The 26,224-nt window shown below is 38.8% G+C and overlaps 1 long non-coding RNA gene across 1 annotated transcript; it reads right to left on the reverse strand.

Moving 5' to 3' along the window:
* Nucleotides 1–438: 438 nt before the first annotated feature.
* Nucleotides 439–26,224, reverse strand: LOC124163468. The gene is made up of 2 exons (XR_006865776.1): nt 26,073–26,224; nt 439–541 (listed from the first exon to the last, which is right to left on the reverse strand). It is a non-coding gene; the product is annotated as an uncharacterized LOC124163468 (long non-coding RNA).

Consider the following 26,224-nt stretch of genomic DNA (forward strand, 5'->3'; position numbering starts at 1 on the left):
ACGGTAGTCTTCATCAGGCCATCCTGCCTCATAATGTGGCAAACTAAGTTGTCCCGTCTTTTGCTTAAGGTTTTAAGAAGACTTCTCTTATCGCCCACTCTTCTTAGCGCTTCTTCATTACTTACACGGTTGATCCATTTTATCTTAATCAATCTTCGGTAGCACCTCATTTTGAATGCTTCCACTCTTGACTTTGCTACTGTCAATCTCCAAGCCTCGCTTCATAGATATACATGCTCCATATGTGGCATACGATGAGTTGTTTCATTACTTCTAAGCTTGTAACCATTTAAACGAACAGAACTATTTTACTCCATAAACAGTCAGTACACGTGTCGTTAAATGTGCTAGGCGCCAAATTGGCCGACGCTCAATGCACACTAAATGCACCTGATTCATAAGCTACTCATATATGATAGCACATTTTAATTCGCTCACCTTAGCAAGGAAATTTTTGCTGATTCAGGATTTTCAGCGGTCAGAAAGTAGCAGCTGGGTCGGCAGGCAGCTTGGCATGCGTTCCTGCTAGTCCGGTTTACACCTGAGAGTATAAGTAAGATAATAAGCACGTTTCCACATCATCAAGCCACACTAACACGTTATATTAAATGTTATTCTCAGTCAAATCTATGTGATTCACGAATGAGCGAGAAAGATACCGCACTTGAAACTAAAGTGAGTTATTTATGTTTGGCGCTTTTGGATCCTGCCTAACGCTCTTTAACGATATAACTATACGTTATTCTAAGGCCACGAACGTGTTGCAAGGCAATATTTCATAAAAATGAATTTCTTTACTCCACAATTAGATGATTACTTACGGCGAATAACTCTTTTTATTTATCGCGATTAACTACCCCGTAGAAAAAATATTATAACAATGGCAATTTTATTGATCCACTTTTCTTTCTAACCTGAAAATTCAATTTAAAAAGCTAAAATTTAATGATTTATTGCTTGTTGTCCACTTGAATAACAAACAATAAATCATTCCTGATGTCATTTGTGTAATTTTAGTTCTTTTAGATTTATTGTGCATCGCACGCGCACACTAGTGACATGTCTTTCATCTTCTTCTTCACTTATACTGGGAAGGTTACACTGGTACCTCGCTCTTGTTTGTGCCATTTTTCCCCTTAATATGTTTCACACACACTATCATTCACGCTGAATATATACCAGCAGCTGTACCTGTACCAGGTATATATACCGGGGTGAAAGTTTTGGAAAGTGTAATCGTCAAATGCCGTAAATAAAACCTCCGCTAAGGGTAATAACACCAGTAACCATGAATGTAGTTTAACTTAAGGCTGGAAGGCGATACTTGGTGTAACTTGGTGACAGGAAACATAATGAAGATACACTTTTGTATGTTCCACAGGAGTTTTAATTACCGACCCAGGTTTCGACAGTATACTATGACCTTGATAATGACATAGTGTACTGTCGAAACCTGGGTCGATAATTAAAACTCCTGTGGAACATACAAAAGTGTATCTTCATTATGTTTCATGAATGTAGTTGGTTCATATTTTACCTCACTGTATAGCTATCGGGGGAGGGGGGGGGGTTTGAACTAGGCCCCTTAAAATGTGAATCGAGCATTCTAACAATTCGATATTCGCCGCTACTATTCTTGAGATTCAGTCTCTTGGATAATCTCTAACCTCATCCCCGAATAAATGATGACTTCTCATAACCCCTCCTAATTCATAACACTCCGTTAATTCCGTTCTCAAAACAGCGTTCATGTTTTTCATCAATTCTTTCCGGAAACTGAGGCACAAATGAGATCCAAGGGAATAGCGTCCACCGTGTACACTATCAACGCATCTGTTGCGGTGAACGTAATTTTTCTGCTATCTGCTTTTGGTGAAGAATGAGCCATTAATGGATTCATCAAAATGCAAAGCAGCTCTGACGGATTGGAATTGAAACATACCATGAAACCCCCCCCCCCCCCCAACGAGTCGCACGAGTTTCTGGGGATAAATATTCCATTTCAAATTTGATTGATTGCCCATTTCCATCAACGCAACGGCCGATATATATTTTTTTTATTTTACTATTCCAGATCTCAATAGCAGCGTATAAAAGAGATAGGTAGAGAGACCACTTTATTTGTGGAAACGAGCACCGACGATTATAACGTTTTTAAGATCCGTTTTCGAAGCAATCAGGAGAAGGGGAAAGCTATCAAAATGGAATAAACAAACAAACAAAATAATGTCATTCCCATGGACTGCACTTTTGCAGATATCGCCGGCTCAATTTTCTGATGATTGCAATCAAGCGACCGGTAGTTTGAGCCAAATACTAATTACGCGCAGTCATAAATGTCGGTGCATTCAAATATACCATTATGCGCAACTACGGCATTTTCACCGTTAGGGTCCTCCCTGAATTTGAAAATATACGTCCACCAGTGAGAAGAAAATATAAATCTCATTAATGGGAATCACATCATTCTGCATAGACAAAAAGCATGAGACTGATTGGTATATTGCAAAACGAAATGCCATCTATTTCACGAAAACAATGTTGAGAGTGATTGATGTTTTTACGGATGAATGCTTGAGCATGATAGTAAAATAGGGATACGGGTAGGAAAGTGTCTTCTATGAAGTAGAAAAAACTAAGCAACCCGAAATACACAAATACTAAACAGCTCCGGGTCGAAACGAAACATTTTCGTTTCGCTTCACTTGTCATCCCTGGTATCAGGGCCGGCCTTCGGGCGGGGCGACCGGGGCAACCGCCCCGGGCCCCGCGTTTGTAAAAAAAAAAAAATTAAAATATACGATAGTTTTGAAAACGCAATTTCAACAATTACTGTATTGTTAAGTCCGCGCTAGACAAAAAAATAATATTATGAAAAAGGAATAATAATGCAGTACTTTTTATTGTGCAATGTTTTTATGTGAACGACGGCGTAATTACGAAGCCTGAATTTGGGAGGGGAACACATACTTAGCCAGAGAGTGGTAGGGATTCAAAATGCTCGAGTTTGTAGATGGGGTATAGAGTTCATTATTTTAAGTGAAGGGCCCCGCACTGAAGGTTCGCCCCTAGCCCCGCACCTGCTAGGGCCGGCCCTACCTGGTATCATGTGATTAGTCCTAGCGAACCTTAGTATTTTTGGAGATACAATGATTCCCTTTCTTACTCAATATCTTAAAATCTATTCATTTGCGGCATAAGGGAACTTAAAATTTCATTCCTACACCATTGTAAAGAATTTCTTTATATTTAAAGCAAGAAATAGTATCCCTAGTACATATTGGAGGTGATATTCTTGTATTAGAGATCAAAATCATTAACGGTCATCAGTCCTCAGATTGCTTTGTCACAGCTCTCCAGTAAATTATCCTATCTGCTAATCTCTTAACACATACATAATGCTACTACTGTAAATCCGTCATCATGATATAGGTATATCACATCCGCGGCCCACCTATTCCGTTCTTCCCTTTCATCTGTCCTCTAACGATAAGTTTCATTAGACCCTCGTATCTCATGATATGGTCAATGTGTGGTTTCCAATTTCTTTTTTACTGTCTAAATCGTAAGATTATTACTCCTGGAGTTCGTATTTCACGCTTAGAGATTATTTAATTACGATATCTATTTTTCGCGATTAAATGAAAAGTGAAAAATTTCAAACGCGCGAAAACGCGACGGCTAACATAAGTATGAATGCTGGGAAAAGCCAGTGTGACGTAATTCTGGTTCCAGCTGCCGCTGTGTGAGGCCACCTTGGTGCGAGGCTATGAGCACCGCTACGATGCAGGCTGCTAGCAGGTAGTAGCACTTGGCTTAAATAAGGATTGTTAATACCCAATCAAACGAAGGAAACTTTCCGACCTTAGGCAATTTTAATAGGTGATTATTAAGAGATGTTTCCGTGAGCTCTGTGCCTCATGCATGCATTGGTAATCTCAGACGATGGAAAACGCCGGACTACCCGTATAGCATCTGGGTCTATGTGTCTCTGTGACGTCACATGGAGTGGCACCGCATGGGTGCCAATCTGGCCTTTATCATATGAGGTTAAAATTGACCATTAACATCCGTCTGAACAGGGATTTCTAAAACAAAATAATATATATATTATGAATGCACTAATAGTGGGTAACGAATTGCAATCAATGACTTTCATTTTCTTTGATGAAGGAAGCTACCCTATTTGTGCATTTGCAAACGTAAAATATACAAGTAGTGCTCTCTTCAGAGAGCAACCGCTGTTTTTAAACTACATGTTGTTTTATCTTAAAGATAGCTGAACTTAACTAACGTAATAGACAACCGCTAATTTCCAGTGAGTGTTTTAATAAAAAAATTGCAATAATGTTACTTTTCTTAGACTGTGAACGTAAATAACAGACGTAAAAATCACAATCTAAAATATATCTAATCAATAGCACTCATTTTAATAATAAATTCATTATTTTTTCAATCCTGGAAGATTGGCAGTAATATTCAGCAAGAAATAACAATATTTGATTCAATATTTGCTCACAACAACCGCAAAGAAAAAATATTTCCGAATAAAAATTAGTACATTCTATTATTGAAAAATTCATTGATCTTATTTAACACTCGTTATCTTTCCCGCTCCGGCCAATAATTCATAGAAATTACCGTAATATATTTGTTCCTATCTAAATTTGGACCATTTTTTTCAATGATCCGAGAAGTGCTCACTATTGAAAATTACTCTCGGCTCTAAATCGTGCCCGTAACGATACCCTAAAGCACGTACGAAGGAGCAGTTTTTAATTGGAGGTCCTCTTAACGAGACACCTCGTTAAGACACATCCACTCAACCCCAACGGAGGGATTATCAGTCCGTGGAGGGCCTAGGAATGCGGCGACTAAGCTACCTTGTTATACCAACGATTTTTAGCATGATCGATAGCGGAGAGACAGATTCGTAATGGCATCAGAAACACGAGATGAGCCACTAATACTCCGATAGAGGATGGGGAAGAACACGAAGAAATCGAGAAGATACGACCGTTCTCCAACAAAGGGATATCATAGGTGCTCCCCGGAAGCTTCGCTATTTTTTGCTCTCCAATAAGCCACCACATCCCACGAACATCCATAACACTCGGGAAGCAACGCCCAGACTCAGAGATCGTGTATAATCTGTCGCACTTTGAGGGAAAATTAAGCGTTTTTAGGCTCATGACATTTTTTCGTCATTGCATGCTTGCATATGCCACGACTAACACGACATTTACTAAAATCTGAAGAGAAATATTTTCGCCGATTCCAAAAGTGCGCAGGTCAGATAAAACCAAACAGACAAAAACAAAACTAATCCATACTGAGAATTAGACCACCACCTATAATGCTCCACGTCCTCAGACAGTACAAACTACCTGTCATTCCTGATTTCATAAACAAAAGACCCTGCAATATGGGTGAGAAACTGCGAAATACAAATAATCCATACACATATAATGACTGGAATTACGGCGCTGATACTTCAACAATGCATCCACAGTTAATGGAATATCCGCTGTCTACTTAGTTAGTGATGTACCTTTACGGAATCACCCGCAAGTGCATATAAAATACGAACATTCTACTGAAAAAAGTCATTTACCATGATTTGGGTTCGAATGTACGATATTGGCTCATTCCAATTCCGGCCAAGGCAAATGATTTTTCCTTTGTGTAATTTCCGCAATTAACGCGCACTCTTCCGCACACTTCGCCTACAAGTCAATCCTACATTTTTCGCTGTTTTGTAGTTATTACATTTATTTTAAATATTTTGAGCCTTTAAAGATAGAAAACAGACTATAGTGGCAGTTACAAAATATGCTAAAAACGTAACGATATTTAATATTTTTTAGAACTACTTAAACATAGATTTGAGGTAAAACTTCCTCATAAACAACACAATACTCAAGATATTCGAAAAAACCCGTCTAGAATTATCATAACACCAAAACAGTAGCAGTAGCGGCAAAAACTACACTGCAACAGTTCTGCACGCACCGTCGGGGTTTCCAGGTCTGCCTGTCCAAATTCTGAAGAGGGACTAACTGAATAAGGGAATACTGAAGAGATTTTGGAACTCTCCCTATCATACAGCATTTTATTATCATTGCATTACATTATTTATTATTTGGTTACTATGGAAACTTTGTTGCATTTTTCAACTGTTTTACCACATATTCATAATCAACCGCCTAAATGATGCAAAAGAGACGTATTCCAACACATCAGAGTCATACTTCGGCCCAAAGTTGACGCCAATACTTTGAAAACGAAGAGAAGATTGTTAACTAAGGGGTCGTGGGCACAAATAATTTCAATTGAATTAATCTTCGCCGTGGCTAAAAATAATAAAAGTATCTAATATCTACTTCCTGGCACTCGACAAATTTCGTCTTTTTGCACAACATTATAAACTTCAACGTCAATACAAGAAAGACATTTTTGTCTAACAATGCCATTTTCTTCAAGAATGTCTTCAAATAAAACGAGTCCAAAGTTCTAGAAAAACTTGAAATCACAACTAGATTTCAATAACCTAATTATTATTGAAAGCAAATATCAGGAAGACTTCCAGCTAAATTTCATCAAAAGAATGAACAAAAAGGCTAGAGATTATTCTGTCTCCAGCATTTATGAAAACCTTTATTTGAAACCTTGCATTAAAAATGAGTTTGAGTTCTCAATAAAAACAATTTTGTGTGAACGCAATATGTAATTTTTAATTCAATTTTTATACATGCACTTGCACCAGTACCCCAGCTACCTGATTCGGCGAAAATGATGAAATTCAATTAGGTGCGTTTGGAGCTAAGTACTAAGCATAACAGGAATGTTTTAAAATATATTATAGTTAGTCGTTCCACTTGCGCGAATTTTTCGTTTGTGTCAATTATTTTGGTCGGAACTATAACGGGAAATAGATGTCTTTTGAGGATTCTAGATTTCCTCTATGAGAATCTGAGCATAATAATTAATACCCTGAGTAAAATAACAGAAAGGTAAGAATCAACATCCTCTACCTGCTTTCTACGGGGATTTCTTTGGTTTACCTCCATTTGCGTAATCATTTAATGGAATTAATGAGTTTATAACTTTTGATAAATAATTTCACTACTGCTACTTACTCGCATACAATCCATGCTGACCTGCGATGTTTGTTTCTCTTTTATTATTTTTGAAAAATACTTGCGCCTCTTTCCTCTATGAATAAAAGCATACCTTTTTGTCTGCGCATGGAATTCCGACGAAGAATTTAGCAAGTAGTGAAAAAGCTTCTCAGATAAAAGATTCGGTTGCGAAATGTATTTTCATTTACGATCAACAAATGTCACACGTGGCGAAATTTTCAAGCTTCAAGTGCAAACAGAGATCCAGCGTAGGGTTATTTCGGTTGAATATTTTATGGAGCTTCCAAGCCCTCACATTGCTTAATTTCTGGAGTGCCTTTTACGACGAATCAAAAATAAAAATAAATCCATACTGGCCCGCTAATTGGACTGGAGTCGCGAATATGTGAACCGGAATTTATGATCATACATTGTAGTGCTGGCAAAAACGAACCCAACAGCGGACAAGGAAATTCGCTTAAAAATTAAAGTAGATGTGCGATGAATTGTGATATGGAATGCTCTGACCTTCATTAATATGAAAATCGTCCCAATTTTCAGCGGGAGAGAATTCTCATACAGACTTAGGGTGAAGCAAAAGAGAGAAATATTTTACTGCGGTTTAAATACTTGATTGGTAGTCATTAAGCATGTATAATCTAAAAGATCATAAATAGTGTGTTATTTCCATGGATCCTCAATCAAAAGCAGTGGCAGAAAAGAAGATGAAAACGTTTCTACATTGAATGGCATTTCATCTTTAATCCATTTCGCTGTCATTTTAGTTTTATTTCACACATACTCGCTTTTTCCATTATCCTGCTGTGTTCCCATGCGTTTCAAGAGTGAAGTGTTCATTACTTATATGTTATTCTTATTAAGTTTTTATTATTACAGAAGTTAATTTGCTGGTAAGTAAAGGCATACAATAGCATTCTAGGGTTTTAGAATTTGATTCATTTTTTCATAATGCTCCTAACTCCAGGGATGGCAAGTGAAAATAAACGAAAATGTTCCGTTTCGACCCGGAGCGAAAGAAAAAACGAGGCCTGGGTTTAGTTTCGTTCCCGCACAAAATTAAAACACCAAGGAGTTTGTTTTCGACCCGGGATGAAACTTTACTCCCAGAAAAGAAAATAAATTAATTGAATCTCCGCGGCTCATAGTTAAGTTTCGATCGCAGAAGTTGAGTGGAGGGGGATAAGAGGGAATAGTTACGCTTGACATGCGTGTAGAGGGGTTAAACATTGAGCTTAAAAATCAAATGGCCAGTTTGCGTTCGCTGTTCTCCTGTTGGTGGTAAAAATATGAGTTTAAAGGCCTGTTTACACGGTACATTAACACGTACGGGTTAATGTCTAAATGTATGAACGCGAGAATGAACACCAAAATGCACCGTGTCACCACCCAACTTGTGCGAATGCATGCACAGAAAATAGAACCGGTTCTAATTTGGTTCATGCATTCGTACATGTTCCGTTCCGGTCCACAAAAATCATTCACGCAAACGTACATTAACTCGTACGTGTTAATGCATCGTGTAAACAGGCATTAACGTGCATCTAATGGCGGTAGGCCGAACCTCCACTTCATTCAACCGTACTTCGTACTCGGTGTGTGGGTCGAAACCGTCGAAACTAAACTGTTCGGAGGTGAAACACTTGATCCCTGCGGTGCGAAACATTATCTGCGATTCGTTTCGTTCCAGAGTTTCAGTTTAGCTTCGAACCGAAGTAGTTTTGACTCCGATTTCGTTTCGACCCTGAGTTTACCTCCCTGGGTTGCAATCCACATCGTTTCGTTTCTACATTTCGCTCCCGGGAACGAAACTATTGGAATTTTACAGGTTTTGATTTTCGTTTCGTTTCACATTCCATCCCTGCCTAACTCTTGACAACTATTTTAGTTGGTTTCTATTATGTCTCATTCGATAAAAACTAGCCGTGAAAATACCTTCAAGTTGAAATTTCAGCCCGTACTGCACACATATCTTGGCATACGAAAAAATCAAGAAGTAAGTCGATTGTTGAAAATATTCCACCAATGATATTTAAGGATGAAAATTATCGTTCCAAAATTTCTGTCGTTCAAATTAATTAACTGCCATGTTATTCATTACCTGGATATTTATAGCATATGCAGTCGTGGCCTTACTACTATATGCTTCGTAAGCCCTGCCGTGAAAACAATTTTAATTCAGCTTAGCTATTAATAACTAGAATGGAGAAAGTAATGAGGGCGGAAAGGAGGGGTGGACTAGCTGATAGGAGACAGGAATAGAGGATAGCTGCGTCAAATCAATCTTAGGATTGTTGACTAATGATCACGACACTTTTCCTTTTCACCTCGATTGCACCTTTTCAGGAAGATTCAAAATATTTTCAGGAATATTACAAAAGAATCCTCAAGTTGGCCTCTAAATGTGTTATCATTTAATTGGGTTTACTCAAGTGCCACACGCGTCGCTGGCGGACAAATTTATCCGAATTTCACGGGGAAATAAGATATAATTAGCGGTTTTAACCGAAATTTATATACATGATGGTGTCATCTATCAAATGTATAATGTCTCAATGCTTAACCTAGCAACTACAAACATTATACAGCAAAAACTGGAAAAAGTAGATCGCATTGCACCCGTCACAGTGCTGCGGACATTTTTGAAAGTCGATTAAAATGCGACCGAAGTGGCAACAGGAATCAACCTTCAATGGGATGGAATTGGGCCTCCTCTATCCAGTCCCCTTGATTTTAAAAATAAATACTAGCTAAACTTAGGTACTAAGCAGGAGAATTTTTTATCTGCAATTGTAGCGTAGTGGTTGGTGAACGATAGATAAAGTGTGGTTTGCAGAGTGAAATTTACCAAAAGTTTTAGGATGGCATTAGGCATCCCTAAAAAAATATGTTTTCTCAGAAGGAATCCCCGGAGAAAACGGTGAAATTATCGGATGGACCCCTCCGAATGAATATTTACGCGCACATTTACATGAATGCTGATGAACCAAAAATCCCGGCATGCTATCGAATAAAAGGCACATTCTCTTTCTTCTTCTCGGAAAGAAGAGAAAGTGGGTGGCATGGGGTTTGAATATAGGTATCGGGACAGTGGGAACAAAAACGTGGACATCCTTTTCCAATGCCATGCGCAGCATCCGCATAACTTCCTCGTGGAAATCTTTTTTTATATTTTCTCGCTTTCTCTGGGAGGAAAGGTAAGTGTGGGGGGAGAGGAGGAAGAAAAGGAAAGGACTCGAGACGGTAAGAAGAAGGTGGGGGACCCCCTTACCTTACTTCGAGGAAATCTCCACCCTTCCCCCGACCCTTTCTTCTTCCACGGAAACCATCCCACCAGGCTCGCTTCTCCGAATTACTCTCGAACCCTTTCTCGCATTCTTGCGAGTGTCTTTAAAGGGAGCAGAGGTAGGGGGAGGAATAAAAAGGGTTATAGGAAGGAGCAAGTTAGCTTGGAGAAGGGGATTGGGGACTGCGGCCCCAGGTGCCGAATATCCCCTGGGGACGCTTCGAGGATCGCCGGCCCTGGAGGACCACCTGGCGCCCTTTCACCCGTGCTGGCCCCTCCAAGACGCGCTCCCCTTTAGGCCCTACCTCACCGCTACCTTTACTCGCGTTCTTCTAAAGAAAATTCTACAAGATGGGTCCACAATCCTCTGTAAGTGTGTAATCACTGAGTGCAGCGAAGATCGCCAAGGTATGATCCTCTACATACGTTGTGAAAACGCATTACGACCGATTAGCCTGGCCTATTTCCCGGAGTATTGATTTGATATTCGAGATATAAGTTTGGAAACAACTTTATAGAATATTTATTAGGAATTCACTTCTCTTTTTTAATTTTTTTTAATCAGCGTAAATTTTTAAGAAGTTACGCCTCTGAAAATCGATACAAAGTGAAGGGCGGTCGAAAAGGTGATGATTTCTCTTAAGGAACTTCATTAAAACCTACGTTAAGAAATAAGCGGCTTGATGTACGAAATTAAAAAAAAAATACCGTAAAAATATTATTTCCTGTCAGGTAACCAGGTGGCAGAGTATGATTAAAGAATACATTTAAAATTTGAAAGAAAATTCTAGTCATTTCTCGGTAAAACTTCAAAAAGAGGACGTATAAATCCCTCCCGACCAATCGAATTTCCCACCGTAAAACGTGTTTAAAACTAATGCTTGTGCCTTCAAATTTTCATATTAGCCGGTCTAGGTGGCGGCGGGCTAAAGTCCTTGCCTGCGAAACAAGAGGTCGCGGGTTCGAGTCCCGCCTGGGAAGATTTCCCCTATCCAGGGCATGGTTGTTCGTGTACGTTTGATTGTTAAAATTTATTGAATACCATGATATAAAATGGCCAATATGAGCAGTATTCGGTGGTTTAGGAATAACATAAAAATATACACTGGTACATATATAGTAGACTCTCTAGTCCTTCTCTAAATCTGAAATACCCATGAATATGTTACCTTAGCATTTACTCAGAGGTAGGATTCCTCGCTTGAGGTACAAAATTTTCATTATGAAATACAGGCTTTTATTTTCATGATCCAATTCCATATACACTGAAATTGTCATGACTTTATCGTAGGTTAAATAAGGATATACATTAAAACTTTGCGTTCCACGATTATGGTAAATAGGTTGTCGTGTGGCTGTGCGTTCTCGTGGCTGTAGTACTACTTCTACAAGCGTTTCTCCTCCAATTCTGGAGGTCTCCTCAGATTGGAGCGATCCCGCTGCGCATTACAACATTAAAAATGCATCAAAAGTTCCTTGAAGAAATGGAGAAAACAATACAACCATAAGTGCGGGAGTTAGGCTTCCTCTCGGGGATGACTCACTGAGAAATGGCGAGGATTTTAAATTTTTTTTAAATATGTTCTCGAACTACTATCTACCCAGGGGCGCAGCTAGGGATTAAGGCTAGAGGGGTTTTAGGAGCAAAACACTGGGGTGTCTGAGGGTGTGGAATACCCGCGAGGGTAAGCGGGAGGTGCGGGAACCCTTGAACATTTTTTATATAAATGGTTCAAAATGGTGAGTTTTGCGGCCTTCCGAGGGATATTTTATTAATATTTACACTATTCTATAAGTAATAAGTGAAACGGATTAAACTTAAAAAAATATTTGACCTCTGGGGGGGGGATTTATCCCACAAAATCTCCCCCACCCCTCGCTGCGCCACTGAATTGACTGTTCTTAAAAATTGACCTTCTCACACATTTTGTAAAAATTTGACTCATAAACCCGCTATTTTCTATATCTTGTGTCTTAATTATACCCTTGTTAATGTGTACCTGATAAAAATCTCAGTTTAAATATAAAAATGGTACAAGGTGAAGTTGAAACAAAATCGCACTTATTTCAAAATTATTCATATCATACGCCAAATATATTCACCTTAGATTAGTATAGCGAAATGAGGTGCTGTAGATAAGTTAAATTTGACTCGATTTATAACCGCTATAAAAAAAATATCTAGATACCTCGCCACTCTACCAACTGAGAATTAACAAATGAATATTATAATTGTGTCTGAATTCTGAATACGTTCGTTGAGACTAGCGTTAAAGTTGATCTAAACTATGGAAAAAGTGTGAAAGCAGTATATTTTACGCATTATTTACGACGAGATGGAAAATATTTTTACTACACATTTAGTATCGGTAAAACTTTTTGACAACGGGAGAACTTTCCGTGAATGTCTTTTACCAATCCCAATCATCAAAAGTTTCATTCACTTGAAATGGATGTCTGGTACTCGATCTTTCGGGAACATGAATGCCTGGAATTTTTTCATAGCATTTTACGCAATAAAACCTTCACGGTCACTGAAAAAACTTGAAGTCGTAGAGGCGAATTTTTTTTTTCATCATGCATATATTTGAAAGCTTTTCTAGCCTTCGGTTTTGGCGAACTAGAGAAGGCTTCTGTTTTCAAAATCATTTTTTTGCCCTTTATCTAGGTGATGGTCATTCAGCAAAAAATTATTCTTTTTTGTATACCTTTATTTGAGCGAATTGTCATCAACTTTGGAAAGTACTGAAAATCAAGAACTATTTTATAAATCTATCTACTCAAGAGTGCCATCCTAAAATTTAAATTAACAGCCAATGGCTTCAAAATTTTAGCGCTTTCAGAGACGTAAACACCAACGAAAAAGACTACAACCAAGAATTCTCGCGGTCGAAAAACGTCCTATATATTTATACTGGTAAACATTTCCTCTCTTAAATTAAGTTCTAGTACAGGTGAAGAAAATACACAAAACTCCTATGCCGCGGGGTTAATTCACAAAGATAAGTTTTCTGTTGCAACGTAATTTCACCGCTAGGCTTGCAATTCAAATTAAAAGTAAATGTAAGAGCTGATTTGAAAGCACCGCAATGTGTCTCTTTTTTTGCTGGGCATGAGGAATTCCGTTCACATGATTCCATAGGCGTACCCAGCGAGGGGCACGGGGGGCAGCTGCCCCACCTAGAGGAAAAAATCGTAAGTCATTAAGCAAAAACAGTACTGAATTAAAACGAAAGTATTCAACAAATTTTCTTTAAACCCACGAAAAATTATATGTATTAGTATAAGATACGTAAATAAAATTAAACTATTTTTTCAAGGAAATAATCTCATAAACTAATAGAGCGCTGTTATAATTTTCTTAAAATGCTGGTTTCATTCGCTTTTTCCATGCTGAAATGTCACAACTTGGCTTGCCCCCCCTTAGACCATGGCTTGTCCCCCCCCCACCTCCCCAAGTTATAAAATATAAATTTAAATATCTACAGTAGTAAATATTATGCAAACCAAGGAAATATCAAGGGATTTCTAGAGATAACTCCGTAATTTACGAAAAAAGTAAATAATTTTGTGCAAGCGTACAATCCTTTTTCTTGTAGGTCCAACATGAATAATAGATTACACAAAGTTACGCCAGTTACCACCCTACTTGCAAATGATTGACCGATTTAAGCGTATTCACACAGGACGATGCATATTGAAAGCGTTGCTTTGATGAAAAGCTCACGTGAAATCTTTCCCAATGAAGCCTTCCATCGAATCGAATGGAGTTTTAAAGACGACGAAATGACGAGCTTTCGCTGAGCGTATAAAACGTTTGGCGTGGGTAGTTTTATAGTTTTGGTTCATCGAAATAATTACAAAATGAGGTGACTTCTCCTGCCACTGAGCGTTTTCCTTATTGCGAGTATTCATCAATTAGTTGATGTTCCCACCATTTTTTTCATTTAAGACACCCACGAATGTTATGCACTTTATTACATTTGAGCTGTATAAACGATTTCTTTGTCACTTCGAATCACCGTTGCCCACATGAGAATATTTTATTATTATTTCTTGGATATTTCAAATAAAACCCTTTCATCGGCCATGTGTGCATCCCGCTTTCGAAACACGGAAGTGATTTCTTCATGAGCAGAGCGGTCATAAATTTAATTAATTTCAACTTTGAAATTAGATTTAAAAAGTTGGTTTGTGACTGGTTATTATCTGCATTAATAGTTAGGTGTTTCGTTAAAGGTCACCAGCTCGGCACTCCGCCACATTGACGAGTGAGCAAATATTATTTTAGTAAAGTCTAGCGGCTTTCATGAACATTACTAATTAATTATGATCCCAAACACCATTGCTTGAATTGAATTGAGCAATACATTGCCATTGAGTGAAATTTTGTCAGTACCCATTACTTTAGTAATTAAAGGAGGTAAGTAAAAGATTGTATTTAGGGATATGTGTGTAAATTGACTTGTTCAAGCCTAGCATTTAATTATTTTGCTATAATTTACGATTCTTAAAAGAAAAGGGCACTTTGAAATAGAAAACACTGAAAATAATAGCAAAAATATCAGTGTACTTTTAAAATGTACAGTGCGTACATTACTTAAGAGTGTACCTCTGATATCTTGATGATTCTGGTAATGGTAATACACTCAATAAGAAGCCCCTGTTAAAAATAGAAATTAAGTGTAGTGGCCTGCCTATATTTTCCTCAGAAGTTAGGGACGCAATCTACCCCATCTTTATCAATGCTGCTACCATTTGACTTTCACTCATCAACTTAAAATCAATTTCGGTCCTGATGAAAAATTAACTCAGAATATTCCACACATTGAAAATTTATTTCCGACCAATTTTCAGACTCTATAACAATCATTTTCAAAGTGATCGCAGTGAAGTCGAAAATAAATTTTCAATGTGGGGAATATTAACTACATAAATTTTTCGATATTTTTAACCACATTCTACAAATTTACCTATGCCATCAAAAATCAATTTTTTTAGTGTCAGTCTCATAGACAGTTGAATGGAGGTCCAGTGTCAGGGAAATATGTACTTTATTTATAAATAGCCCGAGTAACCTTATGCCCGCAGTATCAAAGAGTTTCATAGCCAATGTTAATTGAAGGAAGCAAGCTAATTCATCCATGTTTTTTTCTTTATCACAGACTAGCAGGCCGCCCGGCGTTGCTCGTGAAGAATAGTATCGTTTGAAGTAGGACACTTGGAACTTGGAATTCAAGGTCAAATGGCAGCTTATTTTGGTAAAGGAACGATACAGTTACGGTGATTATATGTAACAGCAAACACTGGAAAAACGATTTCCGTATATTGCGCACGGGATCAGCTCATATCCTGCTCCAAAGCATTGATCAATGTGTCTCTGTACGTGCATAGACCAAAAACGTCACGTGGACGCATACCCCAACATTAAAGAGGTTTAATAGTTAAGTATAGAATCCTTAAAATTATGTTTTCCCTTCGATCATGCCAAGAGGTGTGCCTATCCGGCAGGATGTCCAATCACGGATGTTGTGTGACTCGACGTAACAAACGGTAATGAGAAAAAGATGAAAATAACGCGTTGGACACAACCAGAAGTAGCTCTAAGGGCTTTGGGAGCATGAGATGCACCAACGCAGAAAGTTTGGTTGCATTCCGTACAGCCGTACAGAAATTCATTGAAGACAAACAAACAGACATCCTATTTTACATATATAGATAGCATGAGTAACCTTACGCCCGCAGTATCAAAGAGTCACATAGTCAATATTGATTTCAGGAAGCAAGCTAATTCATCCAAGGTTTTCTTTATCAGATATTGCAGTACACACGATAGTTGAAGGGTAGGGAGATTTCACTACAGGATACGCCTTAATTTGGCCTGGAGTTCCATCCTTAGAAGTGAGTACAAACGGAAAAACACATCGACCGGTTTCCTTCTTTGATCCTAGCAAAAGTAAAAATCGTCGGACGAAGTTGAATTTTTTATCCTTTTATAACAACACTCATTCGAGCCATTACTCCGTTATCTAACCACTCGAGGTCTCCTTTGAGGGCACGTTTAATTAGCAGTTAGGCGCCACACAGGAGAGAGCATAGGTCATGCTACTTTTAGTATTTCCTTTTTCTTTCCGACGCGAATCGAACGATCTTCACGACTCGTGCACGGTCTCTTGCGCCGCGTCGGCTCTCTTTTTCACCAAAGAGTAGAGGACGGCGAAATATTAATCTGACCACTGAATCTTACAGTCTCCGACATCCGTTACTCGTCGGCTTCCTCAAGGGGGCGCCAATTAAATTAAGGAAGGAAACGGATCCAATCTCTTTTGGTCGACCACAAGTGACCGGCGGCGGCAAGACTACTTATCATCCGCAAATGAGAGATCGGCATCACACGTCCCCGGTCCTCTGTAAGCCGTACATTTTTTCACTCTGCGGTAAAATCTGAGAAACCTCGATGGCTATAGCCTAGGAAAATTCGACTTGCTCAAGGTGACGGAATAATTCTGAGTAGGAGTGACGGAGTAAGGCCAGCGGTGGATACAGAAAAAACTCAAGGGTGGGACGCAAAAGATATCTTGAGGTAGCTACCTTTACTTTTATCATCATAAAAAAATAGTCAAGTCACACGCAAAGTTTAAGAAATTTTTATTTATACTTATTAAAGACATACACAATACAATGTTATTTTATGATATAAAAAAGTTACAATTGTGTTTCTGCAATGTTCGGCAGTGCGGGCGGCCCCGCAAGGGGATGGGCGCCTCCTATATGTACCCGTCAATGAGTACGGCTCGATTTTTCTTTTGGATTTGTCCGCACAAGCATTGAGCTAAAATTCCTTGACCATTCTGAACTACTTTCCCAATAAATCAAACTGTCTCATAGTATGCATTCTGAGGGTTATTGCCGGCTTTAAAACTGATACAAATATGATCACGGAGTGAGAAAAAGTGACCCATAAAATGATATCATACACAGAAAATACTGATAAATTGTTCCATTTTATGATTTGTCCCGTATCCAAAGCAAATGCATAGATTGATTTCTAATATACTATTCTACCCCCATCCGAGAAATCTGATTTATTTTTCATGATTTTAACGAAATTTTCATTTTTATAATCGAATGTCCATCCTTCATGAAAGAGTGTATATTATTTTCGTCATGAACATAAGATAATCAGCATGAATACAATAGACTTATGAATTTGGGTTAAATATTGCTGATATTTCCCTATACGCAATATAATCATCAAAATTATTACAAAGATCATTCCTAACAGTCAACAACTCGACTCAGAATATTCCGCCACCCTGAGAAAATCAAATTTTCCTAGGCCATAACTATCGAGGTCTCTCAGATTTTATCGCAGAGAGAAAAAATATTCTAGCCCTCACAGGAATCCAGGTGGCATTGGACCTTAGGATTAGGTGGGTCAAGAAGGTTTAGGAAAAGTTCTTGGAGAATGGAGCAGGCACTAATCGGCAATCCGAAAGCTTCTCGGAGGCAAGCTTCATGCCGTTAACGAATCACATAAGAGGGTAAAAGTCGCGGTGCATATTCGTCATGGGGAGGTAATTTCCTCGCATAAAAGGCCACCAGAATAAGGGCAGTGGCGTAACTAGGAACATGCTTTGGGGGGGATGGGAGGGCCTGGGGTGGCGACCTCCCTCCACCCCCAAGGCAGAGGGGATTCCTGGAAATTTTTTTTGAAAAATTACATGCCTGGAAATACGTTTTGCATCATTTTGGAATTTAAAATTTAACTTTGAGCAGACGCAGTTATTATACGTCAAAATTAGACAATAGTTTCATTTTTTTTTAATTTCTCTGAGACTTTGGGGGGGATCTATCCCCCTCGTCCCCCCCCCCATAGTTACGCCACTGAATTAAGGGGATTTGCTACATTTCAGTTGCTTTCAAGTACAGAGTTTATTTTCTGGATTAAGCTGGTGTAAGTCTCACATATTACATACAGTGACGTACCAGGATGCAGTTTCTCTGAAAATGGCTTATCATTTAACTAGAGACAAATTCCGCATGGCTTTTAGGCATAATGCCACTCTCCGAAGGATGCTTGAGGTGTCCTTCGTGTCTAGCCGTTAATCTTTCTATCACTCGGACAGTCAAGCTACGAGTGTAACTTTTACGGATGACACGGTAAAAGGGCAGAAGATGAGGAGTATTAGAATTTCCCGCGCAGTGAATTACATTTAAGGATAAAGTGTCACAAGAAAAGTGACCGAATTTCTTGCACACCAATAGTCAGTGGCGCCGACTCCATGGGGCCTGAGGGGGCCCGAGCCCCCCCAAAAATTCGTTACAGATGTGAGGAAAAAATGTGTAATGCTTGTCGATTTTTCCCGGAGTGTCCAGATATCGAGATTCGAGTGATCAGGGTTCTAATTTTGATCATATGACTCTTCTATAATGCTTAAAAACTTAAAATTAACTATTTATAAAATTTACCGGGGCAAGGTCCCCGGTTTGGGCCCCCCCAATATTTTTTGTGAGTCGGCACCCTTGCCAATAGTGTCATCATAAGCTTACAATTATGCCTGGTTCAAATTACGATTGTTCCAGCAATCGTTGGAACTATCGTGCATTCACACATCGATGGTTAAAATCTGTGCTGCCCTCTTTAAAGTGAACGAGAATTTGGCGGTTGGCATAGCTGTTGAGGTATGCAAGGTCAAGATATTACTTTGTTCAACGTGCATTTAACGAATAATTTTTCTTCCACCCATATTCTTCCTTGCTTGGATAAATCCATGAAAAAAATAGAGCTTCACGAGTTTTTCGTCTTTCTCTTGTCGCTTCCGTTTCCGGTCTCCTAGCGCCTAACCATCGTAAAGTGGCATCGTTCGGAACTACGATAACTATTGTCAGGACATGCATTCACAGTGCTGGTTCGGCCAACTATCATTAGGACGATCGCTCGATCAATCGTAATCTGAACGAGGCATTAGTCGCTAAGTACGCTGTGCAATAAAACAAGTAACGAGTCGTATCGATGTCTAGCGTTGCTAATGTTTCCCTGACCCGCATTTTAAATGCCCTAACTTCCACGCCTCAGTTTCGGTTTCCTCACTTTAAAGATACGCACCAACCCAGTCAACGCCTTGACTGGATAAAATCTTGAAATTAAAACAGTAAAGTGACTGTTTTTAAATCTAATCAATAATGTTCTGTGATACTTCATATCAGAGTTCTCTGAAAATGGTGTATAGGGAACATTTTTATTATTATCAAGGTAACAACACCTCAAAAATGATTCCGTCAGTCACAATAAATTATTAACAATTATAGCCTTCCACTCCTGAAAAATTATTGACTAAATAAAAAAAGGTGTTTTTGCAGTTGGAAATGCTGGTGGAATTTTTAAAAAATTGACGGTAAAAGCGAAATTAAAATTTCTAAAATCCTAATTACAAAATTCATTTTCCAACCGTGATTCCAGTTTTTTTCCTACTTTCTCAGAATTTACCTATCAAAGATAACTTTCACTCTTGTACATTAAAATTTCTATTTTTGAAATGATAATCATGTAGAAAATATCGAAATTTATATTGAGCATATAATATATTATGATAATAATTCGACTTTATTGGGCGACATTGGGACTAGAAAAGTCCCATCTTCCATCTAACTCTCGTTATACATTGACTTTTTACAAAGGAATGCATTTTCAAGGTACTCCTTAAATTAAAGTCAGTCAAATTATAACAATAGAGACACTTAAGTATGATTTGTACATATCAACAAATAAAAATGAAAAGTGAACAAAGTTACATTTAAGCTTATTAAAACAACTTGTCTGTTTCCACACTATTTTATTTTCACCGACCATGGTACGGCAACTTGTGCCATTTTCAAGGCAATCTTGACAATACCGAAACCATGGTCGGTGGAATAAAATAGTGTGGAAACAGACAAGTTGTTTTAATAAGCTGAATATCAAAGATTTCCACCGCATCACGCCGGACACTGTATCTTTTATTCAAAGTTACATTTATCCAGTGTAAAAAGATGTGAATAATAAACGTTGGAAAACCTAAGCATATTCATATAGTACGACATGGACATCCTAATAAACAGTGTGTCCCAAAAAGAATGACTCGATTTTAAATAAGATTATTTATTAGGAAGGAGGGCTTAACATCAACATATTGTATACTAAATTACTCACAAAAGACAAATTTTTATAAAAAAACCATCATAAATGTCCAATATGTCCTCTTTTGGCTGCGCAGAAGACATATAGCCGAAAGCTGAATTCATCCCAAATTGAGCGTAAGATGTCTTCTGTCACTGAAGCAGCTGATATTCATGTTTTTGTTCATCAATGTCACAAGGTACGGGAGGAACGTAAACACTCTGTTTAACATTTCCCAAAAGGAAAAAATCGCATGGTGTTATGTCAGGGGACCTAGGAGGCCAAGAGTGTAAAGCCTGTTCTCGCGGTCCTGTATGTCATCTTCAGCGAGACTGGCTGCACCTTATTGTTAGACCTAATTGTTAGGCCAATGGTCTAAGGGTTGCACGCTCCACATCAGCGCTCGTAGTGACATTCAGCGGATTTTTCTAAAACTCTAAACAATGCCGATCACATCTGGCGCTGTTTCGCTTGCCTAGTGACATTTGTTTCAATATTATTACAAGTTAAAATCGGGTCATTCTTTTTGGGACACACTGTATTATCAAAAGTCTATTGAGTTGCATTAAAAGCTTTTTCTTTACCCTATTAAATTTCTTTGTGAGCCAAATTTTCCAACTTCTCTCACGGATCATAATTATACCTGATCGTTTAGCCTCCTCGCGGGGTCGCTAATAGCTCACCGTTTGGATCGTTTCACTTCAATTACGATACGATAAAAAAAATCCGCCCTCCCGAAAAATATATAAAACAGTGTCAAACTCAATAATGAAGCCCATTTAAAGTTGATATTGCACCCTGAACACAAAAACCCAAGGGAGTAATGAACGATTAAATGACTTTGCGTCACTTTATGTCCACGCTATTACAGAGAATAGGCTTGCTAATGGGTGAAAAATTGCACTACTGATGTTTTTCACAAAATAATTTACATTAATCCGCGTTTTTATCATTATTTTTTTTATTTTTCGCGGCATTTTACATCGTCGCCAGTTTCGTCGGCTGGAAGCATTAAAATGACGTAATGGAATTTTCAGCCGCGTTTTCAATTTTCGCCCTAATTCCAGGAATGCAAGGTGTAAATGCAAGGCAATGAAAAATGTCCCTATCAGTAGAACCATCGGAATTCAGGAATTTAACACCATTATTAATCAAACGGTCTTTTTTTAATAGCGGATAAATAGCTATCCGCGTACTTGTGTCGCAAGTCTACGCCTATAGATATTTTTCAATTTAATGAGGTCAATAAAATGTGAGGGATGACTCATAATTGTCTAATGGAGCGATATCAATCGCAATTCAACTCTTTGAAACAAATTACGCTCAACAAAATTGACCAATACCCTTACCGGAAGAAATTGATTAGCACTACTGTTATAAATAGGGGTATTAAAATGGTGTAACTCATGAATATCGCGGCATAATGTTGGTGAAGCAAACAATACCACTCTTCCACCAAATGCTTACTCATTTTAATGGGATACCATCTTCTCAAAAATGATTCCGTCAATTACAAACTATTCCAGTAAATTATTAACCATTACTAATTAGGACTCACGAGAATTAAATGCTAAAGAAAAAAGATGTTTTTGAAATTATGTGTGCTGGTGAACATTAAAAAAAAATGATGCTGATAACGAAATTTCGATTTATCTAATTCTGACTGAAAAATTAATTTTCCAAATGTGATTCCAATTTTGCTCAGAATTTACCTATCGCAGATAACTTGCACTCTTGTTCATAAAAATACCTCGTTCAGAATTTACTTACTATGAGCGGATCTGGAAATATTGAAAGTAGATTTTCTATCGTATCAGCTTCTTATTTCTTAAGTCCGACACATATTTAAAATATTCAAGTTTCATATTCCATGTAGCACACTTGCATCACAATGTTGACCAGACTTAAATCATTTCATGGGTTTATACCTTGAAACTTTAGGCAGTACGTGGGTTCACATCTCTCTCAGCATAACCACCTTAAACAAGCTAATAATTAAGCCCCTACCAGTTGCTCCAACCTTAACTTTGCTTCGATCTTTCCAATCTAGCTATTTTTGAAATACGGTAATTCCTCTATGTCAGGATAGGAAAAAGCTATTTTTGTCTCCTGCACTTGCAGTCATGTCTAAAGAAGAAACTCCTACAATTCAAGTCATATATCTCGTATTCCGCGGCAGGGTAGGCTGAATTAGCTACGGGAGAACCAAGAAAGAAATAGAGTGGTTTCCTATTATTTTCTTATTGCCTAAATCGAAAGATTATTACTCATGGAGAACGCATTTCACGCTTTTAGATTTTTAAATGACGATATCTATTTTTTGCGATTAAATGAAAAGTGAAAATTTTCAAGCGCGCGAAAACGCGACGGATAAGTATGAATGCCGGGAAAACTCCGTGTGACGTCGTTCTGGTTCCCGCTGCCGCAAGTGAGGTGACCTTGGGGCGAGGCTTTGAGCGCTCATACGACGCAGGATGCTAGCAGGTAGCAGAGTACCACGCTAGCAAGTAGCGCTTGGCATAAATATGGATTATCTACTTTATCAAACGAAGGAAACTTTCCAACCTTAGCCAGTTTTAATAGGTGATTATTAAGACATGTTTCCCTGAGCTCTGTGCCTCATACATGCATTGGTAACGTCAGACGATGTAAAACTCCCGTCTACTCGTATAGAAACTAGGTCCCTGTGACGTCACGTGGAGTGGCATCGCATGGGCGACAATCTGACCTATTTCGAATGAGGATAAAAATTGACCATTGCCATTCGTCTAAACCGGTATTTCTAAAACCAAAAAATGTGTATATTATGAATACACTAATGGTGGGTAACGAATCGCAATCAATGCCTATCGTTTTCTTTGATGAAGGAAACTACCCTATTATCGGAAGAATAGCCCAGGCGAAGAGAGCATTCTACCAAAAGAAAGATATGCTTACAGCGGGAAAACTTAAACATTGAAGTAAGAAAACATTTTATCAGAACTTATAGTTGGACTATGCTTCCACACGGAAGTGAATTATGGATAGTGGCAGCATCGGATAAATCAAGGGCGGAAGCCTTCGAAGTGTAGTGCTATAAAAGAATTATGAGAATCAAATTGATCGGCTGAGTAAGTAATGAGGAAGTCATAAAGGTAGCTTTACACGGGGCACGTACTTGCACAATCTGACGTGTGTACGAAGGCGCCGTTAAAATTGCGTCGTGTAAAGCGGTGAATTGCTAGAACACATGCCAGAATGCGTGGACGTGAGATGGCAAAATAGCCCCTGTTCTAATTTAGTTCATGCATTGGCGCAGTTCCACGCCATTTTAGAAATTAATGCAGATCTAACCTGCGCAATTCCAGGCCCGCGTAAAAAGACCTTAAGAATAGTAGGAGAATTATGAGGATCAAATGGATCGACTCAGTTATTAATTAGGTTGTCCTAATAATAGTAGAGAGTAGAGAAGGCTCATGGAACATTAATGAGAAGATTGCATATCATTATAGACCACATCTTAAGATATGATGGCCTGATGAAGACAATTGCTGAGGGAAAAGTAGATGGCAAGAAAGGAAAAGGAATACCTGGAACATAATGTATGGAACAGATAATGAGGATGCGAAAGAGAGGAAATACGTTGGTGTGAATAGATTGGCTGATAGGAGAATTGAGTGAAGAGCAGCGTCATACCAATCTTAGGCTCCTTGCACGCACACCGATTTTGGACGTTCGGTAAAAAATCAGCCGTCCACATTCCAATATTGAATCGTTGGATGGAATGGGAGCTTGCACACTCACCGACCATGACCCAGTGACGATAAAAATTCGGTTGATCACGACAACAGAGCAAGTGATCGCTTGACCGGTTGATATTCGGCGTATGTGCAAGCAGCGCTCCTCCGATTAAATTTCGGCCGATTTTTTGCCGGCCGCGTAAAATCGGTGTGTGTGGAAGGAGTCATAGGATTGCTGATCAGTGATGATGTAATGATGAAAACAGAACTGATGACTCACGGTCTGTTACGAAGGTATAGTCTGAATTGACGCAGTAGACTTGCATATTACGAGTACATATTTTAAATCCTTTAAATTAAGTGCTCAGTTTTCACAATCAAGACAAGGCAGTGGCGTAACTATGGGGGGGATAAGGAGATAGATCCCCCACCCCCAAAGCCTCAGAGAAAGTTAAAAATTATTTAAAACTATTATCTAGTTTTGTCATGCAATAATGACATCTGCGTAAAGTTAAATCTCAAATTCAAAAATTTTCCCGGAACTCGTTGCCTGGGGGTCGCCACCCCAGGCCACCCCATTCCCCCCAGAGCCTATCCCTAGTTACGCTACTGAGACAAAGTATCACGCTTTGAATGCAATGTGTTTCGACGAACTAACACACTTTTCCAGATTCGATAACTATATATCGTCATCAATCAAAATTTCACGATTTCAACACTAGATTTCAGCTGCCAGTTATTGAGAAGCCAGGTCTATCGGTCTCGTTTATATTTATTCTGAAGTGGCAACTCGGAGGAACGAATGTGGAAAATAGAGTTTCGACCCGTAGCTTATCTCAAAACTCATTCAAATGTCAAAATTTTACAGTGAGTGCAAAAAGTATTCGGACAGTACTTCTTTCCAGCCACTATTACTGTTTTGACTCCTTTGCACTTGTTTTTCGGATTCAACATGAATGTAGTATTATCATTTACTGCTCCGGTAAGGTTAAAAATTGAAATAATGGTAATTTGATTCAATTTTGCCATGAATTGAGTCCAATAGACGAATATGAAAATTTTCGCGCATAAAAAGTATTCGAATACACGGTTCACGTCGATTTACACGCGTTTATCGGAGCACACCGGTGTCATTGCTGTCCAGCTGTGGGCGCACATGCTTCCCCTTGGCTGTTGCGAGGTGAAACGCATCTTTGATCGAACAGCGACCTGAAGTGTTGACAGACATGGGACGAAAGGCAACAGAGACGACGAAAGCTGAGCGAAAGCTCATTATTAGACATTATAATCAATGTAAGTCACTGAATCAAATAACTGTACTTGTCGGACGGCCTAGGTCAACTGTGTACGATGTACTAAAACGGTTCGGGAAGACCGAGACTTAAAAACAATCCCAGAGGCGGACGCCCACGGAAATTGACTGACAGTGACAACCGAGCTGTCCGAACTCTTTTTGCACTCACTATATGACATTGCGCTTGTACAGAAAAAGGGACACTAACAAATTTTTTCAGACGTTTCAGTAGGATGACCCATTATTCTCAATGAGAGAGAATGCTATCAATGTCTGACTAGCTTTTATACACATCATAGTTCGCTATTGACAGAAATCATGTAACGTAACTACGTCGAAAAATGGAGCGTCAGAGGAAAGAATACCCCTGGTCTAGCGGTCTCCTCAGCAGATGTCGTGGACTATCGCGGGTAGTCACCGCAAGGGGAAAAAATTCGGGTGGAGTGACTGAAAACCCCCCCACCTGGCTTCGTACCTGCCAGAGGACCTTGGAGATATCCATGCACGAGTGATGGAAGGCTGGGAATCAGCCGCTCACGTACGACGCTCTCAGCCACCGGTGATCCTAATACTACACTCAAATTCGTGGCAGAGGGCGCTTTCAATTTCCCCTAGGCTTTCTCATCG

This window comes from Ischnura elegans, chromosome 8 (assembly GCF_921293095.1).
Source record: "Ischnura elegans chromosome 8, ioIscEleg1.1, whole genome shotgun sequence".
NCBI classification, from domain to species: domain Eukaryota; kingdom Metazoa; phylum Arthropoda; class Insecta; order Odonata; family Coenagrionidae; genus Ischnura; species Ischnura elegans.